General features: G+C 39.1%; 1 long non-coding RNA gene across 1 annotated transcript; it reads left to right on the plus strand.

Annotated features, from left to right (window-relative positions):
* The first annotated feature begins 380 nt into the window (after positions 1 to 380).
* On the plus strand, positions 381 to 7,330 carry LOC124857515. Its single transcript, XR_007035610.1, has 2 exons — positions 381 to 482; positions 6,334 to 7,330. It is a non-coding gene; the product is annotated as an uncharacterized LOC124857515 (long non-coding RNA).
* The last annotated feature ends 316 nt before the right edge of the window (positions 7,331 to 7,646 follow it).

The raw sequence follows: 7,646 nt of genomic DNA on the forward strand, positions 1-7,646 counted from the left end.
CATAAATGCTGTTAGATTTGCCACAGTCTCTGATAAGCACTGGGTCTCTGTTTTCTCCTCATCATCTCTGGCCTCACTCTCTCTGTACACCAACTCTGTTTTGAAACACTGTTAGTCATGGTGATGTTCTTAACAGGAAGAGGGGCTCCAACTAAATTTCTTATTAAGGCCCCATACAACCTTGGGTCTGCCCTGGTTGTCCCTCATATAATGCCTAGAATCTCAACTTCTAAGTTTTTTTTCTTTTTTTTCCTCTGTGACACGTTTAGGCTCTGGGTACTCTTCATCTTCATTCTCTGCCATCCCTATTGACTCTAATGAGACATCTTGAAGCTAAGATCGCATGAGGCTGCAACTAACTGTTGCTCTCTAACAACAATTGTCCATTTTCCAAAAATAAATTTGTATTTCTATCCTTTATTTCAACTCCAGATATTGTAAGATGGTTAATTTTACACTTTCACATAATCAATAATGCTAAGGTAAGTAGGGCTTCACATATGGCTAACAAATAGAAACCAAATTAAATATAAAACAAAATGAACAAAAACAACAAAGCAACAAAATACTAATACAAACATCAGAAAAGCAACTTCTGGCATAGGAGCCATTTTCTCTTGTCACTGTGACAGTTTTCTTAATTTGTTTATGCGGATCAATATTTTTCTATCTTCTCATTTAACTGGCAACCTTTGTGACTATGGCATCAGGAGTGGAAAAATGAATGGGGAGAGAGCTCTTTTAGCTGAATACATTTTAGGATGAAGTACCAGTTTAGACCCCCTGTAGTCAGAATCACATATTTGGGATTCTGGAGTGTGTGTGGATGTGCTTGTTTACATCGATGAGGTCCAGATTTCCACCAGTGGTTTTCGCTGGACAAGCATGCAATCCTGTTTACAATTTCCTGATTTGGCTGCTGGGAATTAAGGAGCTGTCAAATTACTTTTCTTTACATGATGATCAACCATCATGGTCAGTGTGTAAATCTACATACAGCCAAAAACATCTGCTAAATAAGAATGACAAAGTGCACTAAATATCACAGTAAACTCTAACAGGCTGTTGTTGAAATCTGTTGGTAAATCATATTCTCTGTAATAAAAAATATTGAGTGAAAATAACAACATATAATATAAACCTAATAAAATGTTAGATGCATAAGTTTACTGTTACTCTTTGTGGAAAAAAAACGTAACTATTAAAATCAAAGAAAACATTTTGAGACCACTTAAGATTGGAGGACCTTCTTGTTGTGGATACTCTTAAACAAGAAGTTTGAAAATATACACTGGAGAGATCGAAAACTATACTGTGTAATGCAAAACTAAATCATCATCAAAGAGGCAAAACAAGAGAAGGTGAAGTGATTATGGGAAATGCAAAAATGATGAAATCACTTGTGTTGTTTTTTACTAGCTGAAAATGACAGACAACAAAATCTCAAGAGACCTTGAGAATGAGGCCAAAGCTCCTTGTTGTTTCTTTGATTTGTAATTTAGCAAATCAATATAGATGCATGGCTTTCACAAAAGTGTTATTGGTTTCCATGTATAACTAATGTTAGATCTCATCTGTTCAACAAAACATTTCACTAAATCTGGCGTCAAATATTTTACACATATTTTGTCAGCTAGTAAAAGTCTCAATTTATATTTACTATTTGATTATGAAAATGATCAAATTAGCTTTTTTGACTAAAACCAAATAAATGGGAATAAGGACTTAGTAACATACTTGTAGGATGTTTGTCCATCAAGCATGAAGGAAAAAGGAGGAAGAAGACGAAAAAGGTCAGAATTGCTATATAGGATGTTGAAAGCAAACGGGACACTGATTTCCACAAGCACAATATACACTGCCTGGCCAAAAAAAAAGTCACCACCAGAAGAAAAAAGGTCACACAATATTTCATTGGACCGCTTTTAGCTTTGATTATGGCATGCATTCACTGTGGCATTGTTTCAATAAGCTTCTGCAATGTCACAAGATATATTTCCATCCAGTGTTGCATTACTTTTTCACCAAGATCCTGGACTGATGATGGTAGAGTGTGACACAAAGCCTTCTCCAGCACATCCAAAAGATTCTCAAAGGGGTTAAGGTCTGGACTCTGTGGTGGCCAATCCATGTGTGAGAATGATGTCTCATGCTCCCTGAACCACTCTTTCACAATTTGAGCTCGATGAATCCTGGCATTGTCATCTTGGAATATGCCTGTCCCATCAGGGAAGAAAAAATCCATTGATGGACTAACCTGGTCATTCAGTATATTCAGGTAGTCAGCTGACCTAATTCTTTGAACACATACTGATGCTGAACCCAGAACTGACCAACAGCAGCAACCCCAGATCATAGCACTGCCCCCACAGGCTTGTACAGTAGGCACTAGGCATGGGTGCATCACTTCACCTGCCTCTCTCTGAAACAGGGTAAATCTGGACTCATCAGACCAAATGACCTTCTTCCATTGCTCCAGAGTCCAATCTTTATCCTCCCAAGCAAATTTAAACCTTTTTTCCAGTTAGCCTCACAGTGGTTTTCTTAAGGCTACACAGTAGTTCAGTCCCAATCCCTTGAGTTCCCTTCGCATTGTGCGTGTAGAAATGCTCTTACTTTCACTATTAAACATAGCCCAGAGTTATAATGTTGTTTTTCTTTGATTTGATTTCACCAAACGTTTAAGTGATCGCCGGTCACGATCATTCGGGATTTTTTTCCAGCCACTTTTCTTCCTCGAAGACAATGGGTCCCCACAATCCTTCCAGTTTTTAATAATGCATTGGACAGTTCTTAACCCAATTTAAGTAGTTTCTGCAATCTCCTTAGCTGTTTTCTCTGCTTGATGCATGCCAATGATTTGATCCTTCTGAAACAGACTGACATCTTTTCCATGACCACGGGATGTGTCTTTCGACATGGTTGTTTAAGAAATGAGAAGCAACTCATTGCACCAGTTGGGGTTAAATAACTTGTTACAAGCTGAAACATAATCGCCCATGCAGTAATTATTGTTGGACCATGTTTTGCTGAATATTGGACCATTTGCACGTTGCTGGACGATACCAGGCCTTCTGGCATCATCGGCCATTTTGTACCCCAGGATAGTCTGCTACTTCAAATCCCAGTGGGCACCGCGGCTGATATGAAGGGACCGTTCCAGTTTTGACGTCACAATGGGCTATTTAAGAAAGTGAGCCCTTTAAGGAGGTGCTTTTCAGCTTGGGACCGAGACGCGGTTACTTCGCAACTGGATCATCACTCTGGAGAAGAAATCCCACTTTCATTCATTCTCCTTGTTGGCCAACGAGAAATTAAGCGAATTGAGCTTACAGGATTAAGAAGGCTTGTAAGGCTTGTTTTCAACTTTACCGATCGAAGACGTGGGTTTAACACGTAACCAAAAAAACCACAGAGTTTTCAAGGAGACGCAATTTTTCCTCCTTGTTTTTATGTTCCAGTCGACTAGTGACGGTCCGTCATATTTTTCACCTTTCTGCCAAGGAGACCACAAAGGACGAAAACGGACTGCTTTGCTGAGTATCCACGGACACATGAAACTCTTCAACCCCTTTCTCTCTCTCTCTCTTCTCTGAGCAGACATCATCAAGTAAAATCCATTGTTTTATTTTTTTATTTCTTTATTATAAATAGCGTGGGCAGGATAGAGTAGGTGTTTAGTGCGATTTAGAATCGCCATTTATAGTCTAATGTGTTCTGAATTGTGCATGCCATTGTTTATTGAAACTTTTACTGCTGTTGGATATCTGAAAGCCGCTGTGCTTTTCAAGCTGTGTGTGTTTTTGCTGTGTTATTTTAACACCTGAGAGCAATCTCAGGGCACATTTTAAAGTCGGACTGTTATAACCTCAAGGTGAAACTCTACCATTTTCTTTGTCTTCAACTTCATGTTTTACTGTCTGCCACCAAAACTTTTATTATCCTTTGTCCTCTGGGTTTACAACTTTGCTTGGAGGAAGTTTTATGACTACCTGTGTCCCGCTGAGCTACACTTTGGGGAGCCTCCCCAAGCTTCGTTCAACCATATTTTTTTTGTAATTTTGCCATAACTACCATAACTGGTGGTTTGATTTCATACACACGCAATGCTGTGGTTTCATTTTGTTTAGTTAGGTATTTTACCCTTTCGTGTAGAACTTTGCATGTTTGATTAGGTGAAGATTATTAAGGGTGTATTCACACCAGGAAAGTCCTTTGGTCCGCTTGTTTGGTCCGGACCAAAAGCGAACTTTATTTTTTTCATTTGGTGCGGTTTGTTTTCACATTGTACTTTTTGCAAGTGAACTATTACTTGTAAACAAAGCCATGCGGGTGACGATCATTGTTCCCATTGGACAGAAATGACAGGGGCGGTACAGAGCACAGACCCGGAAATGTAGGAAAACAGCTGTAGACATGCTGCATGCAGCGCCTCTGTTCTGCATAATTGTGTCGTTATTACAGCTGCAATATCATTGTGAGACTGAAGAGCAGCTCATTCAACACAGATTTTGAGACGTTCCATTTATAATTCTGGAACCCCGTCGGAGAACGCGTGCTGAACGCCGACGTTCTCTACGTGCCTTGTCCCACAACAAGCCAGTAGCGTTGCTAAGCAACACACAGCTTATCAGGTATGACTACCTTACAACACACACCTTTGCTAATGGCTACAGTGGCTTTTTAGGTCCAAAGAGACGTACGCTTTTTGTAGTTGGTTCGGATCGGGGCCGGTTTGTATTCAGACCATAAGCGAACTGAACCAGAGTCCATTTGGAAGCGGATTGAGACCACCTCAAAAAGTGGGTCTCGGTCCGGTTGTTTGGTCCGGACCAGGGTTCGCTTGAGTGTATTCACACCTGCACAAAAGGTCCGGACCAAGGGGGGAAACGAACTCTGATCCGTTTAAAGCGGACCAAAAGTAGCAAGTGTGAATACACCCTTAATTGGAGAGCAAGTTGAATCAGGGCTGTTAATTTAATAAATGTCACGTAGATAAAGAGAAGGCGTTTGTGTTTATTTTGTCCAAGAGTGATTTGTCAGTCAAAATAAGGTTAAAGTTCCCCACGTTTCGGCAGAAACGGTTGATTAAACAGTGACATCTGATAATAGTTATCAACTATTACTGAGAATTTAATAATTGTAATTATCAAGGGCTTTGAGGCACAATTACAACACCAGAGGACATCTCTGGTTTCGATTCATAAATGAGGATTTTTGGTTAAGAAATTTATTTTCTCAAATTATGATTTTTAATTATAATTCTTGATAAATATTAATGAATCAATAATCATAATCCCAACATTATCACTGGGAGGCTCGTACCTATTTTTTATTTTTATTTTGGCCAGGCAGTGTAGTTCATCTGCAATACAGAGTCAGATTAGACATAAGTGTTCTGATCCACTAACCTGTGGGAGGAAGGATTTCTCATCAGGGGGTTATGGGTTACAGAACCCAGAAAATGAAAACAGTAACATGATGTGAGAGGAGAGTTAAGGTGTGTTGCCCCATGGTGATATTAGTGCTGTACAGCTGCCAAGACCAGCAGAAATTCCTGGAAATTCAATTCAGTCTCAAACACAACAGGCTTGATTTGTTCTGCATGAAAAGACAGCAATTCATTTGGCATTAGGATCTTTGTCTGAAAAGTAAGCTGTAGTGCAACAACTAACTAGAGACCAGTTTATAGTTTATTCAGATTTATGGATCTCTTTAAATGAAGACCAGGGGATCACGGATGTTCATTTTTGGCCTGCAAATGAAATTTCCAATAATTTACACATTTACATTAAGAAATGACACTAAATTATTTTTTGTTTGGGAAACAAAATAAGGAAACATTTGACATCAGCTATGTTTCAAATGGTTGATAAATGGTTGCAGAAAAGTATTCACCAAAAACTTCAATATACAGTCATGGGAAAAAATATTTTCATCAATGTCAATAGAGTCAGAAAAATGATTCAGCAGTTTAGAGACCCTTGAGCAGCATTGGCTTCTGAGAGGAGCTGCTGAACTAACTAATCTCAGAAACCTACCTGCATACATTGCCCTGCACACTAGTCTGAGAGGGAAGTATATATACCTGCCATAGCTACTTGATATTATTAAATCAAACCTAAGCATCACTATTTAATTCACTCTCCTCCAGATATATTCACAGTAACTGAAGACATGTCTAACCAACTGTTTACATGTTCATATTTGCCTCCCTCAGTGTTTTCTGCTATGCTGTTACAGTTCAGAAAAAAGCATGAAGCAAACATTTCAACCTTTGTCTCCTGTAAATTTATATCACTATATTAATATGCTATTATATTTTATTTACAGAGAGGATGGTGTCTCCTGGACATCCCTTCAAACAAGCCATACTTGTCGAGTCCTTTTCCAGTCACAAACTTTCACAAAGTAGACCTGGAAAGCTAAAGATGGAGCTTTTATGTTTTTTGTCAATCTCCTGAGCAATCCATGGTCTGACCTTGGCTTGAATTTTTGGCAGCTGTCCAAAAATAGAAAGGTGACCACAATGTCTCAGGTGTGGAAGGCCAACCAGCTAGTCAGACACACATTGTATCAATCCGCCCCACCAGCTGATTTGGGAAATACGTAATTTGTGAGTTCATTGGAACAATTTTCAAACAACGAAGAAAGTTGGAAAGCACAAAAACATCTTTAATGCTGATGTAGAACTAATGCAAAATCCAAATGCTTACTCTGTTCTACACAGAGCTAGAGTGCAAGGGTGAATCACACCTAATCTGGTGGACTGACACAGTCAGCAAGCTCAACAAATGTAACTTTAAACAGAAACACAGCCAGAAAATAGTAGCACCAAACATGACAAAGGTGTGTTGTAAAAAGTTTAGACTGCTTATCCTCTAAAATAGCATTATATGCCACTAGTTTGAATAGTTGGTTTGAGTTAGTGAGGGAGGGCTGTAGTACAGCAGAGAGCAATGGGGAGGACCTGTGAGGTGTGCTTGTTCAAATTTTAGCCTACCAAAACTCAAACTAACTTTTAAGGTTCTCATACTTCCTATGTTCAATGTGTCAAGTTTTGTATGATCAGGATTTGTCCATTACTTTCACTTTTCAGTCCATTGAAAGCAGTAACATTAGATGTTTTTTCCTGCATTGACGGTGATAGAAACTTGATGAAGAGACGGGTTACACCCTGGACAGGTTGCCAAATACAAAAGATGACAGCCGTAACCTTTCCAGTGGAATAAAAACTTTGTGTCATTTACAGCATCAGGAGAAAATCTTTACAGGTTTGCCTTCAGCTTTTTTATTATTGTTGTGAAATAAACATCTCTGTCCCACCACATATCTGAAGTGATGTTTTTCTTTTCCTCTAAGGGCTTCAGTTTTGCTACCTATAAAGCAGTGAAATAGACCAGTCTCGTGTGTAAAGTCAATTACAGACCCTGATGTAAACACTTAATCAGTGTCATTACACTGGAACCAGTCGACAAGACCTAAAAAATTACCTCCTGAGGAAAGCCAAGTTCGCCACATGCGTGTGGTGCTGCTGTGGTGCTGCTCACATTTGAGACTACTGAGGACGAATTAATAAACAAAAACAGACCTCAAAACAACCACCAACCAGACCAGAATTGGCATGATCTTTTTTAATCAGTTTC

Source organism: Girardinichthys multiradiatus, chromosome 20, assembly GCF_021462225.1.
Source record: "Girardinichthys multiradiatus isolate DD_20200921_A chromosome 20, DD_fGirMul_XY1, whole genome shotgun sequence".
Lineage (NCBI taxonomy): Eukaryota > Metazoa > Chordata > Actinopteri > Cyprinodontiformes > Goodeidae > Girardinichthys > Girardinichthys multiradiatus.